Source organism: Sminthopsis crassicaudata, chromosome 3, assembly GCF_048593235.1.
Source record: "Sminthopsis crassicaudata isolate SCR6 chromosome 3, ASM4859323v1, whole genome shotgun sequence".
In the NCBI taxonomy this organism is placed as follows: domain Eukaryota; kingdom Metazoa; phylum Chordata; class Mammalia; order Dasyuromorphia; family Dasyuridae; genus Sminthopsis; species Sminthopsis crassicaudata.
In genome coordinates, this window is record NC_133619.1 from 251,555,284 (window position 1) to 251,569,191 (window position 13,908).

The following is a 13,908-nucleotide window of genomic DNA, read 5'->3' on the forward strand; positions in this document are numbered from 1 at the left end:
AAACGATCCAGGACAATATGCTATAGTTGCAAAGAGACTGGAAGAGGAATCCATAGAACCTAGTGCTAGTTCCGGCTGTGCCACTTATTGGCTGTGTTATATTGAACCAAAGATGCTCTTTTTTGGGTCTCAGTTTTGGTGCTTTTAAAATAAATGATCTCTAAGATCTTCTATAGCTCTAAAATTGCAACTTATCACAAAAGTTATCACAAAAAATTAGATCTCGAGATCTGAATTCTTTCAACTTTATTATCTTCAGCCATTTAAAATTATTTTACTACCCTCTGGTCCTATGGCAATGTCTTCCTTAAACATGCAGTGTTATTCACTGTTTTATTTAATGTTCATCCTTAGCTGGGCTTGATTCTTGACTCTGTTGAATATTATTAAATTTCACCATCCTGTCCATAATGCTCTTTGGTAATATGAAAATTTTCATCTAACTAATGGATGATTTATTCTTCTTTAAATAGCAGTTCTATTTTCAATGGGCAAGGGAGAATCTAGTTTTGTCTTGAAAGATAGGGAGAATTTCCTTTGGCAGAGATTAGAAGGGATAAGGGAAAACAATGGCAAGTGTTTCAGGATAGAGCATAACATACACATTTAGAAGAAATAAAAAAGAAGAATGAGAAGATAGGATGAAACTAAACTATAAAGATGCTACAAGACCTGTCTAAGCAGTATGGACTTTGTTTAATAGATAATTAGGCTGAGTCATGTGACCAACAAGCTAGAGGACTAGACATTTTCTCCAAACCTTGTGACCTCTCAAACTTCCCTAAATAAGAGTTATGCAAAAAGAAAAAATAATTTCAATTTTCTAAATGTTTAGGGCAGTATGAACCACAATGAAGTAACAATTCAATTAATTAATTGCAGAAAAGGTTAATTTCTAACTCAAGAGTGTGCTGGTAAATTTTTTAACAACTAACTCTCCAAGAGGAGAGAAAAAAAATTTTATATATATATATATATATACAATACAAATTTAAGTTTAATTTGCATTACAGCAAAATAACTATGGATATGTATACATATATTGTATTTAACATATACCTTGGCATATTTAACATGTATTGCTCTACCTGCCAACTGGGGGAGGAGGTGGAGAGAAGGAGGGGAAAAATTGGAACAATTGTCAGTGCTGAAAAATTACCAATGCATATATCTTGTAAATAAAAAGCTATAATAATAAAAGATTTTAATCTGCATTATTAAAATTTTATCTATAGATTTCTTAAATGTAGATAACCAACCATACAATAAATCAAAATGTGCCAATTTCCTAGATTCTGGATAGCTACATGGCCTAAATTCAATAGATATTTGTTAAATCCTGTATGGGATTAAATTTCCATAAAGATCCAAAAGAAAAAGAAATAAAATACAAGATGATAATATTTCAAAATAATTCATTACCATCAAGTAAATGCAGAAATGGGGGCAGGGGGTGGAACATGGGGGAAAGGGAGGGGGGAGACAAAATAAAAATGAGGAATTAAAGAAAAGACAAAAGAAAAAGAAAGTATCAAGAAAGAGCTATTTGGGAAAAGGTGGGAGGCAGAGTTTATAAAACTATTATTGTTCTGCTGGCTCCAAGAGCAATGAACAATCTGGTCTTTTCTCTACTCTTGCTTCTAACCCCTCCCCAGTTCCCAAACCATCCGAGAGCAAAGCAGGGTGTGTATGCTGCCCACTCACTGTTGTCTTAAATTGATGTTATACAGTACTGCAAAATCCAATTTAAAAGTGAAAAAAAGCTTTTAATAAAGCCTCTTGTATTCAATTAATTATTTAGACTTTTTACAATATCTGAAACTCATGCAGATTCCAAAAAGGGGGCAAAATGATTTTTATTATCAATTTCTGAAATGTAAAAAATATAGTATATCCCATTTACAGCAATGAAAATACCTTTTAAGTTCCTAATTTGCACATTAAGGAAGAACACTGAGGTAATAATACCATAGCAGTAGATTTTTTTCTAGCTGAATTTGTCACTACATAAGACAGTTAACAACACAAGTTATAAAGGCTCAGACTTTTGAGAAAACCTTATTTTGCACCAAAATCTTATAACACAACAAACTAATAAAATGTTACTTTCCTATAAATAACCAGCTTTGTCTACTTCTTATCTAGAACCTCTAAATACTATAGCTCCTTTGAAAATTTTTTATTATAATTAAGCTTTTGCTTGATTAAACAAAACTCTTTATTATGAATTTTATGTTACTCCATTTTTTACATATTTATAGTACAAAAAAGATTATTTTTCTGATGGTATATAAACTTTACTATAGTAACTGTTTAAAGCATTACCAGATTGACATCTGCACATTGACAAAAGACACAAATAGAAAATACCTCTGAGAGATTGATATCAGTGCAGGTTTACTGGCTAAACTCTTCAAAGCACACACTTAAATAACCTCTTCTTTATTAATATTGAATTAAGCAAGAGTTATCTTTTCCACCCTTAGGCAAAGAATTGCTAAAGATCATATACATTAGTGTGTCAGAGCACAGCTGTTTTTTCTGCCCTTTTGCTTAAACTGTACTTTTTCCACTTGTTGAGAAATGTGTGTCTAAACAGCTTGTCTGCCCCTCCACAAATGCAGCTGAGGAGCAAATATATTACAGTGTTGAAGTGATATCTCCCACAATATGTGCTTTCAGCTTCAACTCTACAATTACTTCTGAAATCCTCTAAGCTAATTGCACCAGCTTGAGAACAACTTCTATCCCTTTGGCTCATTTACAGTTCACCCACATTCTTCAGACTCACTCATTTCTCCTTGTCTTCCCCCCCCCCATCCCTAACCAACGCTTTCTTTTTTAGTTCTTTTCTCTTCCTTGCATTTTTCACCTATTCTGAAGTTCACTGCTGTTCCCATATAGATATAGCTCTTATTAACCAGGCAGGTCTATTCATAAAAGCTATTATTAAGGAATGAGCTAGTAGGGGGCTGGATGGAAGGAGATAATGATTTCCCCATCACAACAGGATCTTCCTTCAAGTAGATGCTGAACAACCACTTTGCAAGGATGAAACAGGATTTATCCTTTTGAAAGACTGGACTAGACGGCTGGTAAGGAGCCTACGAACTCTAAGATTCTATTATTTAAATCCTAAACAATGAGGGTTTGAATATTTCTTGGAATACTTTTGAATTGAATGTTTTTCCACACTGACTATCCTTTTAATACTTCCCACACCTCAAGCATAAATGTTCCTCTGGAATATCATAAAAGTTCATTAGGACTTACAAAATAAAATACTTTTTGTTGGAAAGGAAGTAGCCTATAGCTCTTCTCACTTGGTAAGGAAACTATGATGCAGAGGAAAGAGTTGCAGATTCAATAGCTGAAGAACTGGGTTTAAATCCTATTTTAGCCATGTACTACCTATTTCATGTTGAGCAAATCAACACCTCATTGGGTCTCAGTTTCATCAATTGCAAAATGAGAAAATGGGACAGGACCATTTCTAAGATTCCTTTTAAGATGATGGGTTATGAGCAACATTGTACTCTGAACTTTGTTGTACTGGCAAAAAGAACCTTCATCCTTTTCTAGATTTTGTGGTACTAAACTTACTGACAAATGCACTCTGCTATATTGAATGTCACCATATCCCAAACAGGTCCGTTGGTAAATTTTCACTCACTCCACTACCTCTACCAAAAAGAAGAAGAAGAAGAAGAAAGAAAGAAAGAAAAAGAAGAAGAAGCTATATGTTGTACTGTTAGCTTTATTTCCTAAGAATTTTCTGTGGTCACCACTACTCCTTGTCTATCTATGATTCTCTCTTCTAGAAATAACAGATCTCAAACATTTGAATGATAATGATCAGGAATCAAAAATGAAATTATGCACTCTAAAAAGCCATTGAATTCAAGCAAAGAGGAATCGCCTCCCTGTTGTTTTTGATAAGCAACCTTCCATTTGAAAACTTTTTTTCAAAAAGTGCCTGATCCTAGTACCTGATATTTTTTGTGTAGGAAAAAACATGTACAATGACCTAGCCAACCACTACATATTAACTAGATGGCTAAAATGTAAGGTTCCACAGGAAAAAAAAATACTATATTAACATTTTATATATTGGCCTAGATAGTCTTAGGCAAGCATTCCTTAAATCAGGATTTAAAAAATAATAAAGTTCTTAGAAGAGAAACGAATGAGACAAAAAATTGAAATTCATCATTAGAATAAAAATTATGTAGGAACTTCCTAAACCAGTGTAACTATAAACAAGGTAAGATTAATCCCATATTTAACTACTGCCATATTAAAATGCTCTCCCTCATCAATTCAATTTGACAAGTAACTATTAAGTTCTTACTGTGGAACAGTCATGGTGTTAGGTTGTTGATATATAAAGACAGTAATAGTATTTATATATCAGAGATAGTATAGCATATATATAGACACATATATGTAATATGTGTGTAATATATATATATATATATATATATATATATATATATATATATATATATATATATAATATGGAAAGGAAGGAGAAATGGAGAAAAGAGGAAAAGGAAAAAGAAAAAGATGAGAAAGAGAGGGGAAGGGGGGAAGGAGAGGGAGAAGGGAGAGAGAGAAGAAGAGGAAAGGGAAGAGAGGGAAGGGAGAGGGAGAGAAAAAGGGGGAGAGGGAGAGAAGGAGAAGAAGGGTGGAGGAGGGGTAGGGAGTGAAAGAGGGCAAGAAGGAGAGAATGAGAGAGAGAGAGAGAGAGAGAGGGGGGGGGGGAAACCCATTTTCAGATGAGAAAATTGAGGTTATAGAAGGTAAGATTTGCCTGGATCAGAAAACTAGTGTCCAAGGTAGATTTGAACTCAAATTAAATTCTTATTCCAGGTCCATCATTCTCTACAAAGTGCCTCCTCAAGGAACTTACATGGTATTAGAGGAAAATGATACATATCTAGGCAAATAAACATGAAATGAATACAAAATAATGTTTTTAGAGAGAACATGCATACAACTTTATTTGCTGAGAATTATGTGTGTGAGAGAGACAGACAGAAAGACAGAGATTTCCTTGTAAAAGCACTTGCTAAGCACTGGAATCAGAAATCTAAGATTAACTGAGATTTTGTCACAGATCAACTTCTTGGTATAACCTCTAATTTAACATAGTCTTTCTTTCAGCTCAGGTTTCAGTCTCTTAGTTATCCATACTTAGTTTATAAGGAAATCTGACTTCATTCTTCTGCTTGCCAATCACATGATCTACTTTGCACAAAGGAAAAATCATGTCTTGACTTTCCCAGGCAGGCTGCAAAAGGCCTTTACCACAATTATATCCTCATTGTGGCAAGGGCGTTAAAGAATCATTTTACTCTATTTTCATGTGCTCAGAAGTTTCCACAATATGGAAATTTTAAAATTCTACTTACCTTGATCTTTCAGAGGCAAGTTTTCAATTCTCAAATCTTTTTCTCACAGAAGCTCTGGTTTATGAGTCATTTAATTATCTATTACTTGGTCCTGAGACCTCTGTTTTACCTTCATATTAACTGGGCTTTCACTCTACATGGCATTTTGCTCTACTGGTATTATGTTAAACTACTCAATAATGAATGACAGGGTAGTGTGTGTGTGTGTGTGTGTGTGTGTGTGTGTGTGTGTGTGTGTGTGTGTGTGTGTGTTTTAAATTTTCTCAATATAATCAGAAACTTAGTCTACAAAGAAATTAATATGAAAAGGGGAGCAGCATTCACCATATAACTAGTCATCATAGAATCAGAATTTTTGAACTAGAAAAAAATCTAATCATGGGGTTCTTAACGTGTGTGTGTGTGTGTGTGTGTGTGTTTTATGGGCCTTTTCTCAGAATTATGTTTTTCAATAATTGAAGAAAATGAGAAGTTAGTAAAATTAGATATAATTTTCCCCATCCAGCCTTGGACACCAATCCCCCCCTCCAATCTATCCATTTTTCCATCCCAATTTTACAAATGAAGAAACTGAGACCCATAGGAATTAAGTGCTTTGCCCAATTATTTTATCCAGTTAGATAGTTGCAATGTTGATACTAAGACTCTGGTTTCCTGCCTGACTCCTAGTATAAAGCCTTTTTCAAAAAAACAATAAGCCTTGAAAAAAAAGACAATGCTTGTATATAGCACAAATCTCTCAGGATTCTCTCTTCACTCAATATCATCACTATTTGTGCTTAAACTTTGATATATCAGGTACTGTGATATACACAGGAAATTTTGGACTAGCCTATTCTGTATGTCAATGTTTGTCTGCATGTTCTATAATCAATACAATATTCATTTATTTAATTTAGTTCTCCAGCAGAGGTTCTGAAACTCTTTCCATATATATTTTTTTTAAACCAGACTGGTGATTTTATTGGTATAGAAAGCTCCTAAGGAGAAAACCCTCTGTATCAATTCAGAACAATACCTGAGTTGTAATTTATGGTCTTCCATACTTGACTGGAGGCACTGAGAGGTTAAATGATTTGCCTAGGGTTACTCAGCTAGTAGGTTTTGGTAGAACTGGAACATATGTGCTCCTGATAATGAATTCTGCTACATTCGAATCATTACTGTGGTTTTTAGAGGACAAGCACTGTATCCCTACTATTTCTTCTTTCCTACCCTATACAATAGGCCTGAATAAGTTTGTTTAATAATTGTCAGGGTACAATCTGCTTCTATGGGAGAATAATATATCAAATGATATCTGAAAAAGCACTAAATTCCTCCATTAATAGCTATAAAATAATTTAAATTATTATCTATATTTTAATTTCTCTTCCAAGCCACCCCCATACAATGCTCTGAGAGTAAGAAAAAAATTCATTCATGAAAAACCACAGTAAAACTTACTTTTAATATTTATCTAGTTTACATAGATTACTCCCCCTCCCCCTCCCCCACTAGTTATGAGTTCTGTAATAATTTGCAGGACTGAAAATAGTATAGCTGCTGTAATTATGGTTTATCTTTGTATATCATATATGCTATATGCATTGTGTTATATAGTGCTAAACTGACTCTATGTGCCCACATTAGAATAGGAATAAACTATCGTCTTAAACATTCACTTCTTTTGTTCATGGGGAGAAAATATTCTACTGAGGTTCCTTCCTGTTAAATCTAGCATTCTGCATTCTCCAGATCAAGGTGTAAGCCCTCTGCAAACAGTAGGCAAATCAGATGGATTCAAAAATAAGTACCAACCCCCCCCCAAAAAAAAATCCAAAATATGTTTATGTCTTTGCCCTGATCAAAGTATTATCTCTTGTGACCTTGAAAAAAGAAATAAGACCTCAAGATTTACCACTTTATATTGGCTAACAAACACTGAAAAATTCTATCAGAAAAAAAAAAATGCCTTTCATTGCATGAATACTGTATCTGATGCTTTATTTTACCTCAGGACATTGTATTTTTCCAAGGGATCATTTAAGTATTGTCTAGCAATTTCCAAAAAAGGGGGATGAGGTGGGGGAAAGGAGGTTTGGGATCCATTCCAAAGGAAGGGAGGAGCTTTTAAAATTCTGAATTAAATCCGGTTAAAAGTACACAACCTTATCCTTTGGACATTAGTCATGGCTGCAGTTTAAAGTAGGGCGAAATATAATTATCTAAAGAAGGGAAGGGAAAGGGGGAAGAGGGAAAACTTCCTTCTTTTTGGAATCCCAAAGACTTCAAAACAGTTACATTTTCAAAGTTTCATCCTTCTCCTTGAAAAGCACCTACAAGTTAGAAGCAATCCTAAGAATAACAGTTTCTTTTAGAATGATCAAGTCTCCTTACATCTGGTTATTTTTCAGAAGAAGAATTAGACAAAAATAATACAAGTGGGAAATAAAGAGAGTGACCTACTTTATACAGGGGGTGGAGGGGTGTGTGTGGAGAGCTCTAGTTGAACGTTTTGATCTAATTGACGGTGTGGAGTTGCATGACCAAATAAGGCGGTGCTAGTTATGTCGGGGCTGCTGAGACACAAGCCTTGAACTTGGGGTGGGGGTGGGTGGAGAGGAAAGAAAGAGATTGGAAAAGAGAGTAGGAAACCCCCAAACCTCTCAGCCTAGTGGAACACCTAGGGGAAGCCCCTTTCTAACAGCTGAACTCAAGGAAAGGGTTTGACAAAAGAACAGGTGGGGGCGCATTTTTTCTCCAAGACAGCCTTTAAATACATCTCTTCCTTACCACTTTATCCTGGTTTAATAGGACTATACTAAGATATTTAGGTTTGTTGATCTCCACATTAGAAGCTCTAGAGCTTGACTTGAGGGAGGGGGAAGAGGAGTGGTGTGGAGCTGAGGAAGGGGGAGGAGAAATGGGAGGATTTGGGTTTGGCTATTCTTTGAAGCTGTAATTTTCTCACTCCCTGCCTGTTATTCAGGGTGGTGGGTCTTTCTATGGGAAGAAAAGTCTTCCCCTCCCCTCCTATTTTGTACAGAAGGTGTTAGTCTCCAAGTAGGGGGTGATGGGAAGTAGTGGCATTTGGCGAGTTTAAAGCTGAGCCTGTCACAGTGGCATCTAAATGCGGTGGGGAGGAGTCCGCCTGGGAAGGTCCTGAAAAAAATCCAGCCGTTTTTCAAGGTACTGCCTAAGTTGTTAGAGCCACCCTTTTCTGCTCGACTTAAGTTTTGGAGCCATGCGGAATTATCAAACAGCAGCTACTGGTTTATTTTAAGACTATTTATATACATCTGTCTCCTGACTGATATTTGCTGTAGGCTTTGTGAAACCCTCCCTGTTTTTGCTCTACTTATTTTTCCTCTCTCTCCCTCTCCAGCTTCTCCTTTTCTTGGATCCTCGCCTGTCTCCTCCCACAAAGCGAAAAAAAAAAAAAGGTCACGTATGTTTGGAAAAATATGTAGGTCAGTGGAACATTTCCTGCACTTGTGCAAAAGGAGAGGAGGGTGGCGGGGGGAAGGGAAGTCAGGAGGAAGAATGGGGGGGGGTTAATATGTGCTCCTCTGGGCAATCTCCTCTCCCCCCTCAAAATCTACCTCAGACTTAAGATGGGGTGGGGTGGGAAAGGGGCAGTTAGCATGTTCCTTTTCATTCCTGACCCATTTTCCAGACCAGTTACATTCTCCTTGAGATACCGATTATTTTGAACAAGCAGCGGCAGCTAACGCCACCACCACCATCCCCAACACACCTCAGCCCTACTCCACACCAACCACTGCCCCCCATCTTCCCCCACTCTCTTCCTCTACCCCCTTCAATTAATTAGGAAACCACATTTGTTATCTAATATTCCCTAAAGAGAATTCAGTCTCCAATTTACAAGGACACCAAAGCCCAGACCTATGCCCCCAAAGCAGTGATGGGGGGAACCGAAGGGGCGGACCTACACTCACATCCACGCACGCACACACACGCAGGTGAGAGTGGGAGGGGGTTGCCAAACGCTGGCTTTTCAAAGAACAGGGGGAGGGTGAAATCTTTCTGCCCCCCGGGTGCCAACTTTGATAGGAACTCTTGCACTATCCCTCTTTGGTCCATTCACCTCAAAACCACCGCTTATCCCCACTCCCGCCAGCTCTAATAACCTAGTCACAGCTTTTCTATCCCCCACCTCCCAGCTATTAGCCAGCAGCGAGGCTGCCAGGCTGCAGCGGGACCCCTGACGCGGTCAGGGAGCCGGTCCCCTCCAGCAGCAGTCACAGCCAGGGACCGCTGGCTGCAAGGGTCGGAGACCGCAGAGCGAGAGAAGATTGTGAGTCAATCTGTGGGTCCCGGAACCCCAGAGTCCTGCTTGTGTGGTGTGTGTGCGTGTGAGTCCGCAAGGCGCAGACGAAGCCGGAGCCCCGGGATGCGGTGGCTGCTCTCACCATGAAATACCGCGGCGGCGGCAGTAGGAGCAGCGGGAAGGAGGAGGAGAAGGAGGAGGAGGAGGAGGAAGAGGAGGAGGAGGACGAGGAGGAGGAGGAAGAAGAGGAGGAGGAAGAGGAGAAGGAGGCGGCGGCAGTGGCGACGGCTAACGAGGGAAATCTCCCTGGCTGGCTCTGTGTGCGGAAGAGTTTGCCTCCGGAGCAGCCCGGCCTCCTGCAGGACTGGAGCAGCGGCAGGAGCGGGAGACACCAGGAAAGCGGTAACATCCACCCCAAGAGTCGGAGCAGCGGCGGTGGCGGGGACAGTGGGAGCAGAAGCAGGAGCAGGAGCAGGAGGCAGCCGCCGTCAGCAGCCGGGTCCGAGCAGTCCTAGCTCTCGGGTCGGCCTCGGCCGACAGCAGCAGCGGCAGCTGGAAGAGTGCAGTCCCCGCCAGGCTCGAGGGCTTCCCCCAGCAGCGGCAGCGGCAGCTGGAGCCCCCAGAGCCCCCGCAGGCCGCCGCCGCCAACAGTCCAGTAGTGCCCCCTCGGGGGTGGAGTGGGGGCAGGGATGTGGGGACCCGGAGGATTGGAGGGGAGACCAGGAAGGTTTTCTCGGGCTTCTGCTGGGTGACACGCGACTACATGCCTCGCTCTGCGTGTTTGTGTGTGTGTTGTGTGAGCATGGGAGCGCGTGGGTGTGTGTGTATGTGTGTGTGTGTGTGTTCATTCACCTGCTCCCCTAGGCGGTGGGAGATGCTGTCCTCCAGCCAAGTGCAGGGACCCCACGCGCGAAGTGGGCAATGCGGAGGGGAACCGGGAGAAAGCTCCGTATCTTGTAAAGGCTGCTCCCTGCATGAGGTGGGAGATTATTTGTACATGCATATTCACACGCCCATGGCCCTGGGTTACCCATTTCTGCAGGAAAGCTGGAGGAGGAGGAGGTGCCGATTGCAACTCTGGTCATTTCTGTGTTTGAGTAAATGGGGCACCTCCGAGACTTTGGGATGTTTTAGACACTTTGGGGCAACGTCTAAGGGGGCAATCCAGACAACTTCATTTGGGAATTTATAAGCTATCCCCACCCAAGCCCACACTATCGCAGATCCTGCGGATCCCACGGTACGTTTTGAACTCCGGACTGATTGCTCGTCCGTGCTTGCACTTTGGAGGAGCCGCCACGAGTGGGGAGGAAGGGGTCGAGAGCCTTCTGACATTTGGAAGGAAGGAGAGGGTGGCATAGGTGCCACTGGACACATCTCTTTGGTTACTAGATTATAATTTGGCCCAGACCAGGCGCTGAGCCTGCTGTCAGTTACTTGGGAAACTATGAAGAGTTCAGCTTCTTGAATACCCTGGTCAGTTGTCCTGTAGTTCCATGCTTTGTTTATCCATGAAAGACCGGGGGCATTCGAGGTTTTATTGTAAAATGGGTTTTTCAGCCCCCCTGAGTTGAAGCAGGCTTTCACTTTCATAAACTAAGCTTTTGCTAGGTAATCAGAAAAGGATTAACAGATAACAAGGTACCCCAAGCAAACACACAAAAATCTCACCACATTGTTGGCCACTTCTTAAATACTCAGGATAGGAAACTTTATTTTCAGTTTTGTAATTCATAAATAATTTGTAGCTAAATATATTGATTAAAGCAATGGAAACATCTACATCTCCACATCTCCAAAAAACCGATAAAATTCTCTGGATTTATAACAGGTATGCATTATTATACTAAGCTTTAAGCTCTCAAATCCAACAGGTGTTCTCATTCTGAATAGGGGTCTCTGAAGTGGAAAATTACACTTTCCTTTTCATTATTAAACGCTGCTTTCAGTATCCAAGTATCCAGTATATGATAGGAAAGATGCTTTTTTTTCCCCTAATTCATTATTTAAATTGTATGTCTTTACAGACAAAATGAAGTAGAGGTGATATGATTATTGTAGTCAGTATAAACTAGCTTATCTGGATAATTTAGGACCCAAACTTTCTCTTCTTTCTTAGTAGGAGTACACTTTTACTTTTGACTCTCTAGATTGGCTCAGAAGTATACTTCACATGGCTTGCATAGATTTAGGCAGGCAGATTACCTCTGATATGTTTTTATAGCAGTTAGCTGTTACAAAGCCTAATGGTTGACTAACAACTTATTTTCGACATTCAAAATATGGCTACCCTTCTTAATCTAGAAGATGTTTCAAAATTCAAGGACAAATGCTTCCTTCATCTTTTGCAACCTGATTTCCCAAAAGGAAAACCAGTTTCCACAATTTTGCTAATAATAGCTAAAAACAAATATAAACAGAAGGGTTTGAGAGATTCATTCTGAAATAGGCCTTTATTTAACAAAAATGCAGTGTTTCATTATAAAACCAAACTAGGTGTAATAGAAGTATTGGCATGTCTCAGCAGTTCTCATTAAGGCTTTAGTTAAAAATAAAGTGAACATAAACTCAATCAGCAACTATGTTTCCATCTTAAAGAGAAATCGTGGTCTAAGGCTTAAGGAGAATTATAAGTGAAAAGCTTTTAGCCATTACCTTTTGCAAAGAAGATTTCTTTATTCCACAATCAACCCCCACTGAATGAACATAAAATAGGTTTTGTTCTTACCTCTCCCCTTGGTGACATTTAGAATGAAAAAAGAAAATAAATTCTAGAGGAAATATGATTAATAAGAGTTGAAAATAAGAAAAAAAAAGGTGCCTCATCTTTAAAAATCAAAATGAGCTTTAAAAATGAGTATAATGAAAAATCATAATAAATAAATGACATATCACTACTATTTAAACTAAAAAAAAGTATTAATACATTTGTTAAAATGCTCGATTATTTTAAAAGTTTATTTTGTTTTAAGGAGGGGGTTTATCAAAAATCTTTGCACACTGATTAATAATAAAATTTGATACATTTGATAGTATACATATAGTATAGATATTTGCTCGTTCTCACTTATTTGAATCAGTTCTATTTTTTCCCGAGTAGTTTCCCCCTTTTCCTACCCTTGTAATATTTTGTTACTAATACTTGTCATTGTTGAAAAAAGGTTTGGGAGCTGAAGCAGGTTTGTGGGGATTTTTCCAATACTGAAATAATAGTTTTTTCTTCATGTATATGTTTATCCATATGTATGTGCACAGTCATATTTATACATTGCAGTTCTGTAGAGTAACATTTTCAAGGACATGTTACTTGAACACTGGATGGAAAGGACTAAGTTTTTTTGCTCTCTTTAATATTTTTATTTTTTTGTATTTAGTATTTTAAGATGATTTGTCAGACCTTCCTTGGGGACCATGACATCATTAACTGTTATACACTGATTATACTGCACAGGATGACTTCTCTTTTCCCAAGAGAGGTCAAATTGTTGAGTCATTTGAAATGTCTGTGTGATTAAATATTCTTGGCTGCATTGTATCAAGTGTTTAATTGGTCACTTTATAGCAAGTGTTTAATTTAGTTGAATTTTCAAATATAAATTATATCTGATTTCTAATTTGCTTACAAAAATGTAGTGTTGGTACAACTATCAACTTTTTTTTTATTTGTCATAATGGTTCAAAAGAAATATTTTAGCTAGAAAGTTAACATTGACTCAAAAGTTATATTTTTAAAAATCCTATTTCTTTATAGTTTATGTTCTAGTAGATTACTTAACTGTCAATAATTCTATTTTGAATGGTATTTCTGATGATTTACTTCTTTTTGCATCCCCAACTTTTAGCACAGTATCTGGCACATAGTAGGTAATTAATAAATGTTTATTGACTGATGAGTAATGATGGGTAAGAACATATTCTAAGGAAAGAGATGGTATGTAAGATAACATTTAGGTAAATCTATCTAATTTTCCTTACTTTAATTCACTAAATAGGGTAAGAGTTATCTGAGAAGCTGAGGGCTGACTTGTATTTGCCAAATTATCCCATTAGCAAAGTCTCCCCAGACTTCTGGGAGAGGGCGTTAATGTAAAAGTTACTATGCAACTATATGATATGTCATTGTGTTAGTCTCATGATTTCTTGACCTGAAGTGCAAAAAGGTTATTTTATCTTATTTATACTTGAAAATGTGAGAATTCAAAGCAGTCCTAGTCCACATAC

General features: G+C 38.3%; 1 protein-coding gene across 1 annotated transcript in view; it reads left to right on the forward strand.

Annotated features, from left to right (window-relative positions):
• The first annotated feature begins 9,857 nt into the window (after nucleotides 1–9,857).
• Nucleotides 9,858–13,908, forward strand: part of NPAS2 (neuronal PAS domain protein 2) — a 238,254-nt gene continuing 234,203 nt past the window's right edge. The window contains exon 1 of the mRNA XM_074300419.1: nucleotides 9,858–10,341. The gene's annotated coding sequence lies outside the window, so the exon portion shown is untranslated. The remainder of the gene's footprint in view (nucleotides 10,342–13,908) is intronic.